Below are 24,115 nucleotides of genomic sequence, written 5' to 3' on the forward strand. Positions count from 1 at the left end.
CATGGAATCCCAGAAACCCAGAATGGTTTGGGATTAAGCAGCCTTAAAGGCTTTAAGCAGCCTTAAAACTCATCCTGCCAGGGCAGGGACATCTCCCACTGTCCCAGCTGCTCCAGCCCTGTCCAGCCTGGTCTTGGGCACTGCCAGGGATCCAGGGGCAGCCACAGCTGCTCTGGGAAATCCATTCCAGCACCTCACCCTCACAGGGAGGAATTTCATCCCAATATGTGTGACATAAACCCAGGACCCCTGGAGCCAGGACCCCCCCACGTTTGGTGCAGAGGCTTCACCCATCCCAAACCCTCTCTGGGAACAGGCAGCAGGGCACATCCAGCTGCTGAGAGTGTGACCCAGTGGCCTGACAAGAGCTGGGCCCGCTATAAATCATAAATGCCATTAATTATGGGCCATCCACGGAGCGGGGTCACGCTCTGCATTCACTTCCCTGCTCGGATAATTCCCCTGACCTCCTGTGTTTAAGTGGAGCGGCTCCTGCCGAGCTGCTTTGTTGCAGTTGATAGGGAGATAATTACCATGCCATCAGTGGTTAAACTGTTTCAATAGCGGCAGTGCCTCTCCTCAGGCCTTTGATGGATATCTAACAGCTCTGAGATCGCAGATTAATCAGCTGCTATCTCCTGGCTGCTGGGCTGGCAACAGCAGCCCAGGCAAAACATCATTTTCCTGAGATGCACTTTCCAAAAGCAGAGCATGAGGAGCGTGCAGAGGTCTGGATGTGGAGCTGGCTGATCCCATCAGCACCAATTCCCTTTTCCAGGGTGCAAGGCAGAGAAGGGGGATTCACTTCTCAGCATGGCAAGAATTACAGAACAATTTGAGTTGCAGGAGGAATTGGAGGTGGGAAATTGGAGGGGAAAATGCTGCTTAAAATTGTAAGGAAAATTAATCCACAAACAGCAGAGGTTTATGTCCAAAAAGGAGACAGAGGAGTCCTGTATGCTTTATTCTAATAAAGGGAGAGGCCATGGGACATTCCCCTGAGATCTCTCCAATTTTTGGAGGACACAGCCTCCCTTTCTATCCTAATTTCCCGGCTGCATTCCCCTCTTTCTTTCCCCCTTGACTGAGGTATTTGAGAGGCACAGACTTCCCAGAACACCTGATACCTGAGGTTCCCCCTAATGTATAACCCTCCCTTGTAATTTTTAATTCTTACAGAACTCATAGTTCCCCCCCTGTTGCTTCTTTCATCTTCCAATATCCAATTTCATTTACCAGCAAACCTACAGTTTGTTAGTGAAGGCAAACCTCTTTTCCCATTCACCAATCAGTGGAATCCATCCCACTGTTTCTTTTATCTCTAGGTGGTAACTTTATCTACCAGCAGATCTACAGCTTGTTAGTAAACACAAATGCAACATTGCTCTCAAAATGTTCCTTAATATTGGATGGCCTATGGAATGAGGGGCCCACAGTGCTCCAAATCTCCCTGGGAAGAGGCAGGAGGTAAAACATAGTTATTACCTGAGCCCCTAAACTTTAAAACCTTGTGATCAACCAACTGCTTTTCATGCTTTAAGGAGGGATTACCCACACCCCACAAGTTTGTGTGGGAAATTATGGGAAGTAATCCACTCGCCTGTTTTCCTGTGATTTTTGCGGTGGAACTGCACTGGGACACATAAAATGCTAAAAAATGCTGCCCCTGTTATTTGAGGGGCCTCAGCCATACTCAGGGCTCTGGAGCCAAAACTCCTCCTGCTCCCATCCTGTGCAAGAGGGATTAAGTTTTTCTGGAGCCACAGAATGTCCTGGAAGGGACCCCAGGGATCACCCAGCCCTGCACAGACACCCCAACAATCCCTCCCTGGGCATCCCTGGCAGCTCCTGGAGCTCTGGCTGTGCCCATTCCCCGGGGAGCCTGTTCTTTGGATAAATGGGATCTTAACCTGTGTAACTGCATCCTGGAATGTCTCACTCACTGCCCGCACTCGTGTGAGACTCTGAACAGCACGGAAAAGGTGTGATTGTTTTCCAGAGGGTTTTATTTTCGTAGCTGGGATGTGGTGGGAGCACCCATGGTTCTGTTTGGTTTGGTTTAATTATTGTTATTTGTGTGTAAACACACCAAGAGCTTGTCGGAGCCACTGGGCTGGAAAACTGCCTGGGAGGCTCCTGCTCCTCTCTGCAGTGTTTAAAATGGTTCATGGCTGTTGTTCCCCAGCTTCCTGCCTGCCTCAGCTCCGGGTGCTCATCAGCACAGCCCCTGCATGCCCTGAGCTGGGCGGGTGCTCCTGGGCTGGGAGTGAGGGAGCTGCAGCACCTGAGGGGAGGGACAGGGGCTGGGAAGGGTTTTGGGGAATGTCCTGAGCAGGGCAGAGCTGCTTCTGCTCCAGGGAGATGCCTGTGTGCAGTGTGTTCAGCTCTGCCCCTTCCCAGCCTGGAGCCCCTGAGGGCCAGGGAGGAGGGTGGGTGCTTTGTTCCCTGCTGCATTTGGGGTTTTCACCTGGAGCCACAGGGATCTCTAAATACCTGCTGTGCTTCATATTCCCGTGACAGCCTCACCTCTTCCAGACTCTCACCTGGGGGTGCCACAGGGCACTGTTGTCACCACAAAGCCACTCCCTGTCCCCTCTGAGAGAGGCTCCTGGCTGTCCCCATCCCTGCCCATTGTCCTGTGTGCCCCAGAGCTGTTTCCCCTCCCAGGTGGTCCCAGGCAGGTGCTGGTGCCCCTTGGCCAGGGACTCTGGTGCCAGCCAGGGGGGACTTTCCCCCGTGTGCCAGGACAGTGCTCAGAGCATCCCATCTCCCTTGGAGGGAAACACTGAGGTGCTGCCAGGTAGGAAATAAACCAGTGCCCCTTGCCTAGTGCCCTGAGAGAGCTCAGGAGAGCAGGGAAATCAGGAAAGCTGTCAGTGTGGTGGGTTTGGGGCTGGGGTGGCACTGGCAGTAACAGGTCTGGTAGTCACAGTGGCACTGGCAGTGACAGGTTTGGTGCTCACACTGGCACTGGCAGTGACAGGTTTGGTACCCAGGGTGGCACTGGCAGCATGTGTCTGGCTGGATTCACATCTCTCTCTGTGTGGTGACACTCTCCAGAGCAGGATTTGAAGCCCTCAGGACTCACAGGAGCCATTTCCTGCATGGAGGGTGATCTGTGGGCTGGGATTTGGGATTTAAGGATTGGGGGCACTGGGGGCCTGCCCAGGCTGGGCTGTGCTGGCCAGGGATGAGGCACAGGGAAGGGAAAGGGAAGGGAAAGGGAAGGGAAAGGGAAGGGAAGGGAAAGGGAAGGGAAAGGGAAGGGAAAGCTGCTCCCCCAGTGCCACCTTGTGTCTGAAAACCAAACAGCCTGGCAGGTTTGCAGGGCTGTCACAGGGATGGCAAAGCCCAGGACATCCCTGTGGGGCTGGCAAATCCCAAATGGGGCCAAAAGTGGCTTTTGACTGAGGCTGTGAAAGGCTCCCCCCAGAGCAGTCCCTCTGAGGCTTTGGGTGAAGCTTTACCCAGGCAGGCTGAGCCCATCCTTCCCTAAAGATGTAAAAATGCTTTCTGTTCACCCAGCTGCAGAGGGGCACAGGGGTGGAGGTTGTGCCCAGGGCCTTCCCTGCCCCACTGGCAACAATTCCTTCCCAGCATCTAATTTAAATCTCTCCTTTTTTAGTTTAAATCTGTTCCCCTCTGTCCTGACAGTATCTGCCCATGTAAAAAGTCCCTTTCCCTCTTTTTTATGAACCCCCTTTAGGCTCTGAAAGGGGCTCTCTCTTCCCCAGGTAAGCACTCCCAGACTGGCTCCAGAGCAGACTTGGAGCATCCTTGTGGCTTCCTCAGGACTTGTTCCAGCAGCTCCATGTCCTGTCTATCAGAGTCTGGACTAACAGGGAAGGAGCAAAGCCTGACCTCTGGAGAACTCAGTGGTGGGGCAGGAGGGACAGGGGAGTGCCAAGAGCCAGGGCTGGGAGTGTCTGGAGAAAACAGGAATCTGGGGCAGCCAGACATGACCCAGTGCTGCAAAAGCATCAGCACTGGGAATTCCTGGGTCTTGAGAGGCCTGGACTGTTCCAAGACAGAAATGCTGTGGAATTCCAGAGCTCCACCTGAACTACTTGGAAACCCTTTGGTGGAGGCATCTCTGCACACCAGTGACAGAGAGCTTCAAAAAGGGGGAACCCAGAAGGAGGAACAAGAAGGGAAAAAAGATAAATCTACCCTTTGGAAAGAGCAAAAAGCCTGGAATTCCCAAACCAGAGACCCCTGGATCATCCAGAGGGATGATCCTGTCCTATGGCTCAGGGACAAACCCCAGGAAAAGCTGGATTTCCTCTGCAGCTTCTGGCAGATCCCTGCTCACAGTGTGGGGACGGGCTGAAGGAGGGGGTGTCCTGGGCTGGGCTCTGCCTTCTCCCAAGGAAAGCCCAGATCCCCAGAGCAGGGGGGTCCCAAAGAGGCCCTGCAGGCAATCCATGGTGTATTAATTATCCAGCCTTGGGAATGAGGGAGGGGGTGATGGAGTGGGGCTGGGGAGGGGTTGGAGCTTCACTTTGAAAGCTCTGAATGGCAGGGAGGGGTCTTGGAGCTGCTTGAAGGATTTGCAGAGGGGTTTTGCCTTCAGCAGCACCTCCCAGTGCTGGGACAATTCCAGGGGCATGGGAAGCGGAATCCCCAACCTGAGCTGGCCTGGGCTCCTGCAGGTGCTGAGCAGGAGCATCCATAAAATCAAAACAAAACATTAAAATCACATTGGATTTTTTTCACAGTAGGAAAGTCCTTGTAGATCAAAGAATCACAAAATGACCAGAGTGACTGGAGTGGGCCTGGCTCTGCTCCCAGGTACTGAGAGGTATGTCAGATTTGGCCTTACAAATGAGCTGTGGGTCTGCTAGGTAGGTAAGACTAGCACTGAGAGATAAAAGAAACAATGGGATGGATTCCACTGATTGATGAATGGAAAATTATTATTTGCCTTTACAAACAAACTGTAGGTCTGCTGATAAATGAAATTGGATATTGGAAGATGAAAGAAGCAATGGGTAAAAATCATGAATTCTATAAGAATTAAAAATTACAAGGGAGGATTATACATTATGGGGGAATCTCAGGTATCAGGTGTTCTGGGAAGTCTGTGCCTCTCAAGTACCTCAGCCAGTGGGGAAAGAGAGAGGGAAATGCAGCCAGGAAATCAGGATAAAAAGGAGGCTGTGTCCTCCTAAAATTGGAGAGATCCCAGGGGAATGTCCCATGGCCTCTCCCTTTATTTGAATAAAGCAAAGAACTCCACTGTCTCCTTTTTGGACATAATCCTCTGGTGTTTGTGGATTAGTTTTCCTGACAGTACTGCTGGAGCTCCTCACAATTCTGATGTTCATTGCCAGGTGTTGCCCACAGGAGGGGTCAGAAGCAGCTCAAACCTTGGTCACAGAGTCATGGAATGGTCTGGAAGGGACATTAAAGCCCATCCAGTGCCACCTCTGCCATGGCAGGGACACCTCCCACTGTCCCAGCTGCTCCCAGCCCTGTCCAGCCTGGCCTTGGGCACTGCCAGGGATCCAGGGGCAGCCACAGCTGCTCTGGGGGCAAAGCTGCCCCAGCTCATCCTCCTTGGGCAGGACGTGCCCTTCTGTCCCCAAAGCCCTTTGCAAGACAGAAACACAGGATCAGAGAATCCTGAGTGGGAAGGGACTCCCAGGGATCACCAGCCTTGCACAAACATCCAAACAATCCCACCCTGGGCATCCCTGGCAGCTCCTGGAGCTCTGGCTGTGCCCGTTCCCTGGGGAGCCTGGGCAGTGCCAGCACCCTCAAGGGAAGCAGAACCTTTGCATGTGCAGCCCCTTACAGAGCCTGACCACCCTCTCCAGGAAGAAATTCCTCCTGATGTCCAGCCTGCCCTCCTGGTGCCTGTGGGCAGCACCTGCCTTGTCTGAGGTCTCAGGGCTGGTCTCACCCACAACTCTCCACTGCAGGAGTGGTGGAACAGCCCCCACTCTCTGACAGCTCAGGTCTTCCTCACTGCAATTTTACATACTGAAAAATGCCTCAAATCAAAAGTCCAGCAGAGCCAGATTTATGGGACTGGAGGGTTGAAACACCAACAAGCAGCACAAAGAATTCCAGCTGTGCACAACCACAGGCTCTGCTCCTCCAGGGAGGCTCCTGCAAGGAAATACCATCAGAACCAAATTCCCAGGGTTATAAATGAGAAACAAAGTCTCTGTATTCAAATTTTGATTGGTTTATTTTACATAGACAGAGCAAGCAGCACACTGGGGAAAAAACATGAGGGGGTCACTGCCCACTCCACACTCCACCCAACTTGGTTTGCAGCTCCCTTTTTATAGGATGGTTTTCCTTGTAGGAATCAATAATTGTTATTGTTTTGTTGTAGTAATTCTGCAAGGTAAGCAGTGCTGGTCAAAGAAACTTCCAAACTTCTGTGGGACAGCTTTTGGGACAATTGGTCATGGAACCATCTGGTCTTGGCAGATAAAAACAGGAGAAGTGGGCAGTCTGATCTTTAGCAGATAGTTTGGGATTGATCACACAAAGGCAGGAAATCTGATTCTGCAAAAAACCTTTCAAACTATGGAAAACCCCTTTTTTCTCTTTTACAAACTGGTACACACAATATTCACAACAGGAGGATTTAAACAGAGTGGGTTCAATCATATTTTTCCCTTTATCTAGGTCCATGTTCTTCTCTTATTTTAAGTATTCTGGTTTATACAAACTCCAAAACTTCTATGATTAACACGAATCATTTGTCAATTATCACAATGGTGACTTCCAAGGATGGCACAGCAGGCCTGGCTCCCCTGCATCTTCCAGGGTTGTGTAATTGTGTAAATATTATTTGTGCAAAACCAGCAGGGGCAGCTGCTGCAGTCTGGGAATATCTTCTTCCCTGGTTTCTGATCCCAGAGTTTCTTTAGAGTCATTCATCCAGCTGGGACCTCTCCTGCCTTTCCCAAATAAATGTATTTTTACTTCCCACCGCGAGAGGTCCCCAGGAACCGAAGGAAAAAACATCCAGTTGGGAAATGCATCAGGAGCAAGGCTGGAGCAGCGATGCTGGAGCTGGGGAGGTCTCATCCTCTCACAGATGAGATTCCCAACACATCCCTGTGCTGAGTTTGGGTCCTTGGGGTGAGATCCCCAATTTTCCCAGTAGGGGTGGGAGAGATGAGGTGCTCCCAGCACTGTCTGAGAGCTCTTCAAGGGAAGAGCCAAAGTAGGGGAAAAACAAAATTCTCAGGAATGGGATGCACCAAGGCAGCTGTGGTGAGGCTGTTCCTCCTCAGTGGTTAGGGTGCCTCCAGGGGCTGGGATCAAATATCCAAATTTCAGCTTTTTCACCTTTCCCAGCCAAGGGGGGCTCATTCTGTGCCCACAGCCCCCTAGGAGGATAAAAACACCCCTGTTAACAAGGGATCCTGGGATGGTTTGGGTTGGAAGGACTTTAAACCCATCCAGTGCCACCCCTGTCATGGCAGGGACACCTCCCACTGTTCCAGCTGCTCCCAGCCCTGTCCAGCCTGGCCTTGGGCACTGCCAGGGATCCAGGGGCAGCCACAGCTGCTCTGGGCACCCTGTGAACAATTTTTGCCCAATATCCCACCCAGCACTGCCCTCTGACAGTGGGAGCCATTCCCTGTCCCATCCCTCCCCATCCCTTGTCCCAGTCCCTCTCCAGCTCTCCTGGAGCCCCTTTAGGCACTGGAAGGGCTCTGAGGTCGCTCCAAAACCTTCTCATCTCCATCCTGAGCACCCCCAGCTCTCCCAGCCTGGCTCCAGAGGAGCTCCAGCTCCTGGAGCATCTCCATGGTTTTCTCTGGGTTCATTCCAACAGATCCCTGTCTTTCCTGTGCTGGGGGCACTTGTTGCTTTCTTTTCCCCCAGAAACTGAAGAAATTTTTCCTCACATCCAGCCTGAACCTGCCCTAGTGCAAATGGCATTTGGGAAAAATCCCTCTGTGCCAAGGGCTGTGGATGGGTCACCTTGTCCTTCCCCTGGCATCTCCACATTCCCCTGGCTCCCATAGATACTGGCTTGTGAGTCTGAAGCAGAAACTCAGGGTTTGTGCAGATCTTTGAGTCTGGGAACTCTTTAGAGAAGGTTTGTAGCAGTGAAAGTCATTCCAGACCTTTCTAATCAATACTTCAGCAGTTGAAAGAATTGCTTTAAAAGGCCTTGAGGGGCAGAGTTTAGTCCATGTAAACACTGATATTGTCCTAACCTGCCCCTCATTAATCCACCTGGACTCCTGAGAGCTCAGGGTGATATGGGCTGTGCTGAGGACTGGGCAGCAGTTCCATTTTAACCTCTCCATGGCATTGCCAGGCAGCCAGGAGTGCACTGCAATATTTCCCTTTTCCTTCCTTCTTCCCCTTCTCTGGGTTTCTCCTTGGCTTTGTGGGTGCCCAGGATGTGGGAATCACCTGCCCTCTTTGCTCTCTCAATGTCTGTCACAGCAAGAGCAGACTGAGCTGGGTGCTCCAGCTGGGAATTCAGCCCAGCTGGATTCTCCTGGGCTGGAGAAGGTGCTGGCCACCCCTGGCACAGTGATTCCATGGGCATGGAGGCTGTCTTCAGCAGGAAAACTCTGCCCTCAGCTCCTGAGGGGCAGGAGGCCCTTTGAGTGAAGGGTTTTCACTCTCAGACCCCACAGACCTCTGCCAGTCCCTGCTGGATTCTGTGGGAAGCAGGGCTCAGCCACCAAAGGTCCTGGGTGCAGGGAGGGGTGACAGCCTGAGCAGAGCAAGGGGACACAGACAGAGCTGGTTTTGGGTGGTGCTTGAAGAAGAGCCCAGATCTGGACTGGATTCCTGAAGGAAAACACACACTGACTCCAGGGAGACCTTCCAGTGCTGAAAGGGGCTCCAGGAGAGCTGGAGAGGGACTGGGGACAAGGATGGAGGGACAGGACACAGGGAATGGAGTCAGTTTACAGAGTGTGGGTTAGGTGGGATATTGGGCAGGAATTGTCCCTGTGATTGGGGCAGGGCTGGCACAGGGTGCCCAGAGCAGCTGTGGCTACCCCTGGATCCCTGGCAGTGCCCAAGGCCAGGCTGGACAGGGCTGGGAGCAGCTGGGACAGTGGGAGGTGTCCCTGCCATGGCAGGAGTGGGATGGGATCATCCTTATGGTCCCTTCCATCCCAAACCATTCCTCAATTCCATGCCAGCCCCTTCTGAGGGAATCTGGCAGGGGATTCTCTGCTGGGGTAGAGTCCTTTCCTATGGACAAACCCTGTCCAGCTCCGTGGGATTTCCTCTGGCCTCAGGTTCCTGCAGGGCTGAGGCAGCTCTTCCATGGAGGGCAGCACTGCATGACCCAAAAAAGCTGAGATTATCCTGCATCCTGCACTGGCAGCCTGCTATGGTCCCAGGCGATCAGAAGGAATCCCATGAATTGGCTGTTTGGAGGACAAGGTGGGAATAAAGGACACAAAAATGATGATTTTGCCCAAAGAAACAGAGAAAAAAATCAGAGAAGAGCACAACTACAGGAGGATTTGTGTGCTCTGGGATATCCCACAGCCCCTGGGGCTGCCCCCATCCTTTTTTTCAGTGATCCTGCTCACATCAGACATCCCAAGGCTCTTTTCCCTTATGCCTTGGTCATTTTCCAAAGCAGCAAAGGATGCAGGCAGTGATCATTTCTGAGAGAGCAGCTCCAAGGGCTGTGATAAAAGCTGGGAGCTGTGCACTGTTGTTGGTGTGATATCAGCCCACACAAAGGGCTGCTCTCCCTGCCCAGCCTGGAATTGGAATCACTCAGCCATTGCATGTAAAGCCCTGCCTTGACAGAGCTGCCCAGAAAGGCTCACACTTAGCACACAGATTATTGTCAGGAGTGCAGTGAACCTGCTCTGGAATCAGCCACGACTGGCACAGCCACAGCTCCACGCAGCGGGGCATCTCCTCTTACCACTAGATGTCATAAACTGTTTTTTTTTCCTCATTTCCAGAACCTGCTTTCCGTGTTTTCAGCTGCTCCATCACTTGATTAAGGCAGTCACGTTGATAATCCCTGAATAAACTCCTGTATTTTGAATTTTGGGCATTTTTTTCCCCTCTAAGTCATGCCTAGCTTCACTCTTTTTTTTGCCACCTCGCACACACGTGCCAGCACATTCTTGCTGCCATGCTGCAAATGCCACACTGTGGCACGTCTGCTGCGAGCTCAGAGCTCTTTTGGGCTTTGATTTGCATTTTTAACTTTCAGCTGCTCCAGCATCTTCCCTGAAAGTGGTGGTGACATTCCTGTTCTGTTGCTGAGCAGAAAAAAAATTGTGAGGTTTAGCTTTTCTTAGTTAAGTCCAGCTCAGAGCTCCTGTGTCTGCTCTGTACTGAGCCTGGGAAGGTAAAGCCAAGCTCTGCCCAACCCTCCCAGAGGAGCCTGCATTGTGTGCAGAGGGGATGACTCCTACCAGGGGCACTGAGAAGTGGCCAGACAAACCCCTCTGCTCTGGAGCCAGCCTGGGACAGCTGGGGGTGCTTACCTGGGGAGGAGAAGGCTCCAGGGAGAGCTCAGAGCTCCTTCCAGGGCATAAAGGGGCTCCAGGAGAGCTGGAGAGGGACTGGGGACAAGGATGGAGGGACAGGACACAGGGAATGGCTCCCAGTGCCAGAGGGAAGGGATGGATGGGATATTGGGCAGGAATTGTTCCTGTGATTGGGGCAGGGCTGGCACAGGGTGCCCAGAGCAGCTGTGGCTGCCCCTGGATCCCTGGCAGTGCCCAAGGCCAGCTTTGTCCTAGGTTACAATGTAAGGATGTGCCCAAAAGTCTGTATTCTATCACCATCTGCTGAAACCAGCTGGGGCAGTGATCCTGATCTCTGTGGAGATATCCTCTGCTAATGGGCCATCTTTAAACCAGCTGGGCAATCATCTTTATCTTCCCACAGCCCATCCTCCCTCCAGGAGATATCTTCTGTTCATGGCCACTGAGTCCCAGTGCATGACTGATAAAATTCCATCATCCACTGGGAGATACTCCAGTCAGGGGGAGGAGCTAAACCTTTCCCACCAAGACAAAAAATTATACTTGGAACACCAAGACAGCCCTTACCCACTGGTTTCCAGAGGACAAGAGCTCCCAGGATCACTGCCAGGATCTCTACAGGATCACTGCTTCAAGAAGAGAATCTCCCCTGGACTGCTACCACCACCCCTACATAGTGGGGGGTCAGGTTGTATTCTGACTGTCAGTGATTTTTCTTTTGTACTATTGCAAGTATTTTATTTTTTCTCTCTCTCTCTCTTTTTTTTTTTTTTTTTTTCTTTTAAATTGTACTTTTGAGTTAGAGTTTCTCACTGGTTTTGATTTCAAAACCAGTACAAAGTTGGACAGGTCTTGGAGCAGCCTGGGACAGTAGGAGGTGTCCCTGCCCATGGCAGGGGTGGCACTGGATGGGCTTTAAGATCCCTGCAATCCAAAACATTCCTTGATTCTCTAAGTGTTCCAGTTTTTTCAGAGGTGGAGGAGCTGTGCATGTGAGCTAAATCATCAATTCTCACACTTCACCCTGGTATAATTTGAGGACAGGCACTGTAAAACCCCTGCTCTGAGCTGTGCAGCCTTGTCAGGGCTAACAGATAGAGAAGACTCCACCTGGGTGGTTCCAGAAGCCTGGATTGTCTCTGGGATCTCCAAATCCCTGATGGAAAAGCACATATTTGTTTGTGAGGTGAGCTTTGCTTTGGGAGGTGTTGGCCCTGCACACCTGGGAGAGATCAGACATTCCTGAAGGCCCAATTACAGATCCCAGATAAATGCTGAGCTAAAAAAATAAGGGCTAGAAAACCTCCTCCTGCTCTTTCATCTGTGATGCTTCCTCAGAACTGTTCTATTTCCCCAAGGAAAAAGAACTGGGGAATATAACAGGAGGAAAAGAAAAAGCAAAAGAAGTTGTGTTCATTCTTCAGAGCAAGCAGGCTGCAAGGATCTGAAATGCAGCCTTTGCTCTTCCAGAATATCCATCTTGCATCCCAGAGCACTGGGAAGCTTTAGGAATGTCTGAACAGGTTTTCTTCACCCTACACAGTTTCAGGGAGCCTGGGATGTGGCCTTTCCAGGCTTTGTGGTGCTCCCAGGTGTTGCTTCAGGTGGGGAGAGCACAGAAAGTGCTGGATCACATCCACATGGCCTCATAAAACCATGGAATCAGGAAAAGACCTCAAACTCCCTCCAGTCCAGCTGTGAAGCCAGCAGTGCCAAAGCCACCTCTAATCCATGTCCCCAAGGTGTTCTGGCTCAGGGGGCAGATGGGAACCAGCTGTGCTCAGAGGGATCAGCACCCTGCAGCAGCTCCAGGGGCTGGGCTGCCCCCAGCCCTCCCCTGACCCTGAGGCTGGCTTGGGGCAGGGCTCGGGCACAGCCCAGCCACACAGGTGGGATTTTACCTTTGGGGTGGTAACAAAGAAGGAAATGTCATTTTAGGGAGTCAGTTCTGAACAGGATGGAGGAGCTGAAGGTTGCTCTGGGTGCTGCTCCAATGTTTCTGTGGATGGATGTGGAAAGGAGGGAAGGAAATCTCTCCACTAAACCCCAGAGGGACCTTCAGGAGATGTGGGGCAGGGCTGTTGGTTTGACCTGGTTCTCATGGATGGGATGGATTTTTTTGGAGTTAATTTCCAAAGATAAACACAATGATCAGTACTGTTCATTACCTATGAATTATCTCCATGGAGTGTGGTTCCCCAGAATGGAAGATCTGCTCTGTCAGAAGTTTCAGAAATATCAAAATAAACCAAAATAAGCCCACAAACTCAGAACAACAAGGGAAGCAAACCTGCCATAATTGGGTCCCAAGAGATGCTTGTTCCCAGCTTGATGGAGAAATTAAGTCAATACAATGGAATGGTTAAATATTGACTGAGCTGTAATATTTAATCAAGAAGGATTCATAGTGCTCCTCTTTCAAAAGAGCTTGAGCTGCTTGTTTTATTGGCTTTTTAATCAATGCCTTAATTATATCAGTGCTCTAATTTCATAATAAGCTTACATTAATTAAGGCAGCTCTTCTATATGCAGAGAGTAATAGGAAAACCAAACCAAATAAGAGGAATGTGATGTTCTCCTGCTCCAGAAGAGACAGAGACTGTGCTGTTTACACTCATTTACTCTTGCAAAGGGAAATGATACTAGGAATTTGTGGGACTCAGAGTGACCAGAAATTCTTTGTTTATGCTTAGATCAGCTATGCCTCTGATTCAGTGAAAGAAGTGTTGAAATAAGAGCTTGGCTCAACATGATTTGTACTGGGTTGTGCATCAGATTCTTGGAGGAAAAAAGTGTTTGGGTACAGTGGAAGATAAATGGGGATCCCCCCAAAATGGGGCCTCAGAATCTTCTGGTGGATGTCACCTCTGCCAGAGGGATGAGGGTGAGTTGAGAGGACTGAGCTGTTTGTTAATCAGGGATGTTTCTCCTGGTGCTTGTGACACTCACGGGCTCACACAGGCTGGGAAGAACCATTCAGTTTTTTCTTGAGATGAGGAGGAGTGCATGGGTGTAGTTTGGATGCCCCACCCCAGCTTGTTATTCTGGACCAGGGGAGTGCAGGGCACTGCCTGGATGAGCAGTTCATTAAACTGCTGATTGGCACTGCCAGTGTCTCACTGCCACTGCCAAAATCCAGGGACTGCTCCAGGGTAACCATGGCAGGACAAAAACCTGGAGGGAAAGACCTTTAGTGCTGTGGTTGGAATAAATCAGGGGCTGTCTCACTCTCTGCCCACCCCACCTCAGTGGCTGTGGTGGCCTGTGAGGTGCTTGTGGCTGGACACTTCTCTGCAGCCAATGCCAATGGACAAGCAATTCCATCTGTTTTTCCAGAGGCAGCAGGCAGGCAGAGTCCTCCTGCTGAGCAGTGGCTCAGGAAAGCAGCAGAGTGCTCCTGGCTTGGATTAGGACAGAGAGGGAGCAGCCAGCCCTGATCCTGAGCCTACCTCAGCCTGCCAGGGAAGGAACAATTCCCTGGGATAGAGAGAGCAGCCCTGTCTCAGCCAGAGGCATTAAAACCTTGTGGTGAGATCATGTCTTGGACCAGGCCATGTTTGGAATGCTAGGAGGATGCTGTTATCCCAGGATTTCTTTGCCATAGAACCAGATCTTTGCAAAGCTGGACCCTTTCAATACAAAGGGTTTTCATTAATGAGGTCACCGTGGCTGGAAGGGCTCCTCTGTCCCCGGGGTCACAGTGACTTTAATAATGCATTATTTCACACTTAGACACGATGCAGACAGAAGGGGATTTGTGTAGCCAGTGAGATAAGGTGTCCCAAAAGCCTTAAAAAATGTCTGTGGCTGTATAAATAAGTTAGTGGGAGCTGGAAAGGGATGTGTTGAACTGGCAGCTTTTTGGAGCTGCCCTCAGCTGATGTTGCCACATCTGGTGATTGTCATCTTCTATCAGCATGAGGAGCTGTGAGCTGTAAAGGGAAACTGTTTGCCTTGTGAGGATGCTTCATTGATTTTTATTATCACTGGGTTTTAGCTCTACCTGCTGCTGGAAGCTCAGCTCAGCCAGGGGCGTTCTTAACAATTCCATCACAAATCTTCCCAGTCAAAGCCAGTGAAAGGGGTAAGAGTACAAACAGCACTGAACTCCCTCTGCCAGGGTGTGAAGGATGTCTCTATCAGTCATTGTGAGGGCACCAGGATGTCAGTGTCTCCTAAGCTAAGATTAAAAATAATTAAGTGTTAGTACTCCTTTGGAAAGGTGGCAGTGGTGGAATTATAGCAATAACAAACAGTTATTTCAGTTTGTAAGGGATTTCTGCTACCCCCTGGTGTGGGGCTCCTGCCCCAGCACTCAGCATGGGCTGCAGGGACAGCAGGAGCTGCTGGGGCCCTCCACAGCTGGGACACATGCCCAGGCTGGCAGAGGGGCCAGAGCACAGCCAGCCCCACCAGCAACACCTGCCACCCCCACCCTCTGCCTGGACAGGGCCTCAGGGGCTCCCTTGAACCCTGGTCAAAAATGGACTGAGGAGCAGGACTCATGGGTGCTGTACTGGTGGGGATCCTTCCTGAGAACCTGCCCCCAGAAACCACATCCAGATCTGTCCCTGTGGGGATCCCTCCTGTGAACCTGCCCCCAGAAACCACATCCAGATCTGTCCCTGTGGGGATCTTCTATTGTGAATTTGCCCTCAGGAACCACATCCATATCTCTGTCCCTGTGGGGATCCCTCCTGTGAACCTGCCTCCAGGAACTACATCCAGACCTGTCCCTGTGGGGATCCTTTATTGTGAATTTGCCCTCAGGAACCACATCCATATCTCTGTCCCTGTGGGGATCCTACCTGTGTACCTGTCCCCCAGCTCTGAGGCAAAATGTCCCCAGCTCTGGGGTTAAAATGTCCCCAGCTCCGGGGTAAAATGTCCCCAGCTCCGGGGTAAAATGTCCCCAGCTCTGGGGTTAAAATGTCCCCAGCTCCGGGGTAAAATGTCCCCAGCTCTGGTGCAGTCGAGCAGCCGGGAGCCTCTGCCCCATCCCTGACTCTACAGCTGCAGAGCCAGTGGTTACTCAACAGCTGCACTGCATGGAAACTAGAGACAAAACTACAGCCAAAACTGTGCACAGAATCATAGACAAAACTACAGACAAAACTATCTACAGAGCTATCCACAGAACTGTAGACAAAATATCAACCACAGATCTATAGAGAAAACTATCCACAGAGTTATAGAGAAAACTGTCCACAGAACTATAGAGAAAATATCAACAGAGCTATCCACAGAACTATAGAGAAAACTGTCCACAGAACTATGGAGAAAACTACCCACAGAATTATCCCAGAAGCATCCACAGAGCCCCCCCCAGAGCCCAGCTCCAGAGGACTGGGAGTATCCCAGGAAGGAGGGCAGGCAGTGTCCAGGGGAAATGGGAGTCTCTGTTCCAGGCTCCTGACACGGTGTGACCCTGGCCTGGCGCCCAAAATATTCACTCACTCACTCACTCACTCACTCACTCACTCACTCACTCACTCACTCACTCACTCACTCACTCACTCACTCACTCACCCTCCCCTGCTACAGCTGGACAGAGGAGAGAAAATCTACTGAGTGGAGTTCATGAATGGAGATAAGGACCAGGAAAAAAACAACTCCGAGGGCAAAACAGGCTCGACTTAGAGATACAAAGTGAATTTATTACTAGCAAAATCAGAGCAGGATAATGAGAAACACTTAAAAACACCTTTTTCCCCCCAGCCACTCCCTTCTTCCCCCTGCCAGGACAGGCAGACAGGGTGGATTGAAAGGGCTCTGGGAAGGTTGGAAGGTGTAAGGGCACTTGTGGAGGAGGGTGGTTCAAAGCAGCCCTGCATCATGTTCCAGCAGCATGGTAGGACTGGATTAGCCACAAGTGGATACCCCAGGCACAGAGATAGTGTTCTCCTGGCTCCAAAGTGGAGAAGAAGCTCTGGGTAGTCCCTCATTGCCCCCACAGAACCAGGAGATGGCTCCTCTGCTGCCCAGGCAGAGAGAGGGGAGGGAAGCCCAGGCACAGGGCAAGGAAGCAGCTCTGGTTCTTTCTGCATGAGCACAGGAGGACATGAGGGGGTGGGATGGTGAACCCACCTCTGAGCTGAAGCTGGGAGTGACCTGAGAGGGAAGAGAGCTGTTAAGGGCCAGGGCACATCACTGGCTGCTGTGTGAGAGGACCTTGACTCCAAAGAGCCATTTCCCAGGAGTAATGGACAGGTGGGGGTGGTGGTTTCCCAGTGGACAACTCCCAGTGATAGCAGAGCACTGTCCCTGTGTGCCCAGTGTGTCCAGGTGTGCCAAACTCCCAGTGACAGCAGAGCACTGTCCCAGTGTGCCCAGTGTGTCCAGGTGTGCCAAACTTCCAGTGACAGCAGAGCACTGTCCCTGAGTGCCCAGTGTGTCCAGGTGTGCAGTGCCAAGGCCCTGGGCAGGGGCTGGGATAAGAGGGATCTTCACTGATTCCCTGGAGAACACTCATGTCTTCTGTGTGCACACATGGACACACACCTGAGGTGCCTCCTGCTTGATCCTGCCCAGCCAGAGGCTCCACAGCCCCTCTGGAATGCCTGACATGGGCTGAGATAATCACCTCTGAATCCATCACAGTGTCCAGCAGCTGCTGGGCAGGGACTCCCTTGCCCCTCCTGAGTCCCACACACACTCTGGTTGTGAGGTTATGACCTCTGGTTCTCTGGGCACCAATTTTGTCAGGTTATCTTCTAAAATAGCAAAGCAGCTAATAGCTGCTAAAAGGTTACTTATAGCAGAAGCACATCAGTCTCAAAAGGCACAGTCACAGACATCACAGGCCATGCTAAGGGTTGGTACAAAGTCCCAAATATCCAGTCCCAGATGTTGCTGTGGCAGCTCCAGTCTTCTTCTTGGGTGTTGACTGATGATGGTGAGCAAAAGCAAAAAGAAAAGCAATGGCAGGAAAAGCAATGGCAAAGAGCACCAACTCTCCCCAATCCATATCCTTATATAGGATCTTCCCAACAAGCCAAGACACAAACTCAGACACCACTCCTTAACCTGTTAGAATTTCAGTTCCTTAACACCCCAGGTTATGTATAGACTGTACATAAAGTCTATCTTGTTCTATCTGAAAAATGTCAGCAATATTCTTACTACAGCTCTACTATGTCTAAGTCCTGTCTACAGCTGTGGGCCTGGAGCCTCCCCTGAAAATATCAGTGTGTTTTTCAATCTTCACTAGAACTCACATTAGCACTCTGGTATCTAAACCTTTTATATTAGAGCATTAGAGCTCCCACTAAAACTTACTGACATTACTTACTTATCCTAAAACTTAAACTTACACCTCTACCTTGTGTGTGAGTGGCCTAATATACTTCAATGCATCCACAGGCTTTAATTCAATCCCTGCACTCTGATTTCTCTCTGAAGAATTCAGAGACCCCTGACTCACTGACTCCACACCTGCTTTTGCCCTGGCATGAGGTCAGGTGGATGCCATGAACTCCCAACATATTCCAGTTGCTCAAGGGTGGATCCCTGGTGCTGGCAGCCCAAACCTCCAGCCAGACACTCACCTGTTGAGTTCTGCCCCTTCCCAAGCTGCCCCTTTGTCTGGGAGGTCACAGGGGGACAGGATGTGTGCTCCCTGTCCCTTTGGGGGTTGGGATCTGCCCTGTCCCAGCCCCTGTGTCACACAGTGACCTCTGGGGCTCAGCAAGCCTCACGTCCTCCAGTGCCATCACTCGTGTGAGCTCCTGTGGGCACCACATTCTCAGGAGAAATCACCTGCATGGCAGCCAGGAGCTCCCAGGAGAGAATCCCCACGTGCTGATCCCTGAGGAGATTTTTGGGGCCCTGGTTCTGGCAGGGGAGGTACCTCAGCTTTGCCTTCTGCCTTTGCTGCTGCTCTTCTCAGAGGTGCTGTAGTACAGCAAAACTGTTAAAGGAGATGATGTTTACCTGGAGGTTCCTTCCCATTCCTTGTTCCCCTGAAATGGTTTTATCTTCTCCAGCTTCTCCATAAAGGAGTCTTTATTAATGGATATTGGCTCTGATTCGTTTGAAAATGCTGCAATAATTGCAATTATGAACTGAACTCCAGCTTCCTGCCTGACATATCCTGAATAGTCTGAGCAGTTTCTCATGGCAGCACTGAAAGTGCTTTCCCAAGAAATGCCAATACTTTATAGCACCCCATCTTTCTCTGAGCTTATTACTGAGACCAGCACAAGCAAATCCATGTCCTCAAGGTTTTTCCAGTTTTATCCCACTCTTGTCCCTCTCATTTCTTCCCTTCTGCCCTCTGAACTGCTGCTTGGTTCTCCTCCTTCTAGAGGACAAGAATTTTAAAATACTTGCAAGGTTAATTTCTCCAAGAGGGAGTGAATGCTGTGATCTCTTTCCATGTGAATAGGACAGGAGTTAATTGATTTTAAAAATTCTCTCTGAAATGGAGTATAAGAAATAATAAATATTCCAAGCAGAATGTTGTAGATCTTCAGGATTAAATGGGTTATGCACTTTCAAATAGATTTAATTTTGGCAGGTCTGTGTTGACAGGTCCTAAGCTGGAGCCTGTTCCTTGTACATGGAGATTTCTCTCACCATAACAAGCAGTCACCATTTCAGTATTTTGCAGGCTTTTAGGTTCTCTCCGGTTCAAAGTGAGAGAAGACACTAAAATTGGCAGCAGCACAGTGGGAGCTCACACAATGTGGCAGGAAACAACATCCCTTCTCCCTCAGATCCCAGGGCTTTGGTCACTGGGTTCTTCACGCATCTTCCTGGGCCCATCTGTTCACAGCACTCCCAGCTCCTGCTAGTGCTCAGAAAGGGGAGGAAAGTGCTGTATGCTGGGTCTGTGATGGTGCTGTAGCCTGGCATCCCATAATGAAGTACTTGGGGGGTGTGATTGCCATTCCTGACACCAGGAAAACCAGCTGTCCCTCCCCAGCCCAGGGTCACCAGACCCATCCTGAGCAAGACAGGAGAACCCCCAGGTTCTGCCCCGTGCAGGATGCTCCCAGTGCTCCCATCCCTCCTTGCCCAGGCAGGTGGCAGAGACATGGTGCCAGCCCAGGGGGCTCTGGATGATAGCTCAGATTTAGAAATGAGGCTCAGTCCCCTTGTACAGGGAGGAGAAGATGAATAAATCTCTTCTTCCTGAGAGCTGGGGTGCTCAGAGAATTCATCACTTGTGGTCTGTGTGATAACTTCAGGGCATTGCCAGGAACCTGAGGAAGCATTTCTGTACCAAAAGGATGCTCAGACACTGGGACAGGCTGATCACCTGATCTTCTCAGAGATGTAGTCAGTGCCCCAAGGCAGTCAATGTTTAGGAAGAGTTTGGAAATTGCCCTTGAAAACCTGCCTTAAATTTTGGTCAGCCCTGAAGTGGTCATAGCTGGAGTGATCATGGTCATTGCAGGTCATTTCAGCTGAAATAAACAGAACTGTTCTGTTCTGTTCTGTTCTGCTCTGCTCTGCTCTGCTCTGCTCTGTTCTGTTCTGCTCTGCTCTGCTCTGCTCTGCTCTGCTCAGTTCTGTTCTGCTCCGCTCTGCTCTGCTCTGCTCTGCTCTGCTCTGCTCTGCTCTGTTCTGTTCTGCTCTGCTCTGCTCTGCTCAGTTCTGTTCCATCCCAAGCTGGAGAAGTTTCTGGGGAAGCTGAGTGCAGTGAACACAAGCAGCAGGAACTGGAATGTGGCAAACAGGGAACTATGTCCTCCCAACAAGCAACCTGAGGCTGATGAATTCCTTGTTCATTCTCTATCTGAAACCACCTCTCTGGAAGTTTAATTCCAACAATCTGCAGATGCCAAAGCTGCTGGTGCCAGCCTGGAAGCTCCACAGCTCCATGTGTGGGTCACAGGGAGGCCAGGGATGGGCTTCCCAAAGACCAGAGGGAAGGATGCTCTTGCTATTCCATTCACATTTCTCACTGAACATGCAGATGAGTTTAATTTCTGTTTAATCAGCCTCTGCAAACAGCAATCACTTGAGATTTTTCCTGCCTCACAAGCAGTGATTACCCTTCTTACACCAGCACTGCTTGTACCAGTTTGGGGGCTCTCAGCCCTCCAGGTGACATCTCTCACTTCAAGGAGGTTTTGGTGCTTTGCTGTGGAACACTCTGTCAGCTGGAGCTGGTTGGATCTGGAGGTGGCTCGATGGCACTGTGTCCTCCTTGGGGCTGAGTGGGGATTTCTGCTCTGCCCTGGAGCTGTGCCAGGAGTGGAACATCACTGGAGCTTTGTCCATGTCACCCCTCACTGCAGAGAAACCCCAGTGCTGGGTTTTGCAGCACCCCAGGCTGTTTGCAGCACCCCCAGTGCTGATATTTGCAGGATTTGTGCTCTTGCCCTACAGTCTGTGTGTGTGTGTGACATTCAGCACTGCAGAGATCAGCTGCTGCTGTCCCAGCTGTGATGACAGGACACAGGGAATGGCTCCCACTGCCAGAGGGCAGGGATGGATGGGATATTGGGCAGGAATTGTTCCTGTGATTGGGGCAGGGCTGGCACAGGGTGCCCAGAGCAGCTGTGGCTGCCCCTGGATCCCTGGCAGTGCCCAAGGCCAGGCTGGACAGGGCTGGGATCAGCTGGGACAGTGGGAGGTGGCAGGGCATGGGGTGGGATGGGATGAGTTCTGGGGTCCCTTCCAATGCAGACCACCCTGGGCCCATTCCTGCAGCTGCTGGGGATGTGCCCAAAGTCTCCAGTGCACAGAGACCTCCCTGGCAGGTCCAGTTAATGACTTCAGCACAACAGAGGCTGAGAACTGATGGGCTAGAGGCAGAGACCTAATTGGTTTTTTTTTGTGAAACTCATGTTCTAGAGAAAGAAGAGCTGGAGCTCTTGCACAACTTTAGCTCCCAGAAAACTCTCAGAGTTTTGTCCCTTCATGTTTATAATTTTAGCTCAGACCTAGAGGCATTTTGCCTCTAACATAGGGATGATATTTTTCTTGCCCTATGGGTGGGGGACACTGCTCCTTAATTTAAAAAAATTCCTTCTGAAGCCCTGAGGATGCTGAAAATTTGCTTTCCTAGACCACCAGCATCCTGCTGCAGGTTGTGGGCCATGTGCTGACACTTGCATTTAATTCCTGTCAGCAGTGGCACTCCTGTGATCATCTCAGCTGTCTGTCATTGCGTGGGCAGCTATTTCTGACAGCTTATCCCAAAGCAGGTCATTATGAGCAAGGGGAAATTTAGGCAGTAATTAGGGTTAAAAGAGATTTATTACAGTGTGCCAGGTGTGGCACTTGGCATCCTCAGCCTGATACTGCCACTTCCAGTGGATTTATCATCTTCCCTTTTGGAGAGGTGATAGTGGAGCAGGGCCTTGCTGTCTAGGAATGATATTAGAGTAAAATAAAATATCTGTCAGCCATCCCTCAGTGTTCTGTGCCCAAATCCCCATATCCCTGACAGCTCCTTAATTGTATCTCCTCTTTCCTTCCCCCTTTTCCCCTCCAAATTTCCCCAAGCTTTAGCAGCTGAGAGCTGCAATGAAATCATCCCAGCTCCTACACAGACAGCCTCATTTCTGAGGGAAGAGCAAGGATGGAAATTTCTGTTCCACAAAGCTGCAAAAAAGTAGAAGTCAGGGGACTGATGTGCAGCATTCAGCAAGCCTGGTGCTACAGCAGAGATCAACATCTGCTGTAATTACTTTCTTTAGAACTTCACAATTGTCCTGATAATTTTGGTAGGAAGAAGAACAAATGGGAAAAGATTCGGAAGATACTCTTGGTGAATTTTTTAATTAAAATGTTTTTGATTTGTTGAGGAACACTGAAAGAAGCAATTAAAACAAGATGATATTGGTCTACACTTACAAGGGAGAGCCTTGCCAGGATTAACTGACTTGGCCCAAATAAATTACTGCCTCTGGATTTGCATTAGCAAATACTTCCTAGAGATGTTAATGGGGAAAGAGTGAGAATGGAGTGGGTGAGATCACAGCAACAAAGACAGTCTGAGGGTCACAGAGTCCCAGAGGGTTTGGGGTGGAAAGGACCTTAAAGCTCATTCCACCCCACCCCTGCCATGGCAGGGACACCTCCCACTGTCCCAGCTGCTCCCAGCCCTGCCCAGCCTGGCCTTGGGCACTGCCAGGGATCCAGGGGCAGCCACAGCTGCTCTGGGCACCCTGTGCCAGCCCTGCCCACCCTCACAGGAACAATTCCTGCCCAATATCCAACCTACACCCACCCTCTGTCAGTTTGATCCCACTCCCTGTGTCCTGTCCCTCCATCCCTTGTCCCCAGTCTCTTCCAGCTCTCCTGCAGCTCCTTCAGGCCCTGCAAGGTCACACTGGGGTCACCCCAAAGCTTCTCCTCTCCAGCTGAACACCCCCAGCTCTCCCAGCAGAGCTGCTCCATCCTCTGCTCATCCTGGAGCCTCCTCAGGGCTCCTCCAGCAGCTCCAGCTCCTGCCTGTGCTGGGCCAGGGCTGGGGCAGCTCTGCAGGTGGGTCTCACCTGAGCACAGGGGCAGAACCCCAACCCCTGCCCTGTGCCCACACTGGGATCAACATCTGGGGTCTCTGGGTCAGCCTGGACCTGCCTGGGGAAAGGGTGAGGTCAAACCAAGACACTGCTGCAGGTTTGGGCTTGGGGAGCCCAGCCATGGCCAGAGGGGCAGTGCCTGAATTCTCATTACTTACCTTACCTTACTCAGGGTAAGGGAAGGTTTATTTCTTTTCTTCAGGACTTTTATTTCAGTTTATTCCAGGCCTTGGCCAGACTCCATTAAAACAAAGCAAGGAGCCAGGGTGTGAAGTGCTGTGCTGTGTGATGACCTAATCCAAATCCCACAAAGTCTGGGAATGTTTCCACTGATTCCCTGGGAGCTGGATTAGACCTGCACCATCACTCCTGCCTGCTGCCAGTGCCTGCTCCCCCAGCAGCAGCCCCCAAAAACCCTGAGGGGGCACAGCTGAAGGATGGGGCTTTTGGGTGGTGTTTTCACCTGCAGTTTTCCATTCATGGAGAATAGTAAATTAATTATTCAAATCTCCATTAATGAAAAGTAGTAAATTAACCATTGAAGTCTCCATTCATGGAGAGTATTAAATGAACCATTCAGGTCTCCATTAGTGCAGAATATTAAAATGACAAGGGGGTTAAACAGGCTGTGGTGGAGCTGGGACAATGGCTGTGTTTGTGGGATGTTATGGACAGATGAAGCAGTTTGCTCTCAGGCCAGTTGTGGAGTGTTTTTTCTCTTTTAAAGCTGCTACTCTCCTGCAGTCAAGGGTGATTTCCCAGTGGTGTCACACTGAGCTGTGCTCACCTCTCCAAGGGCTGAGAATCTGCAAAAGCAGCAAATTTCAATTTCTGGACAGCTCTGGTGGCTGAAACTCAAGGTACAAGCCTGGCTTTCCCCTGAGGGCACTGAACACACTGACCTGCATGAGAACAGCTTTCAGTGTGGGGTGCAGGTTCCTCCTTCAACTGCTCCTTCTTCTGAGGGTAAATACACAGGAATTCCTGGAGTACACTTGATTCATTCCTGTAATAAATCCAGGCTCATTCCTGAGCCATTCATTGGAACACTCCCCAGTGACAGGAGAGGTCAGTGAGAGTGTTCAGTGCCTTTTTTCATACTTTACAGATTGGGTAAACATGGATTTCCTGCACTGCTTGCTGCCCACTGGACTGCAGGGATTGCAT

The 24,115-nt window shown here is 50.9% G+C and overlaps 1 protein-coding gene across 1 annotated transcript in view; it reads right to left on the reverse strand.

The window, feature by feature from the left end:
• The window catches only part of LOC306811325 (S-adenosyl-L-methionine-dependent tRNA 4-demethylwyosine synthase TYW1-like), a 396,352-nt gene that overhangs the window by 114,977 nt on the left and 257,260 nt on the right, over positions 1-24,115 (reverse strand). The gene's annotated exons all lie outside the window — the stretch shown is intronic.

Source organism: Erithacus rubecula (genome assembly GCF_903797595.1).
Source record: "Erithacus rubecula genome assembly, chromosome: 22".
NCBI lineage: Eukaryota > Metazoa > Chordata > Aves > Passeriformes > Muscicapidae > Erithacus > Erithacus rubecula.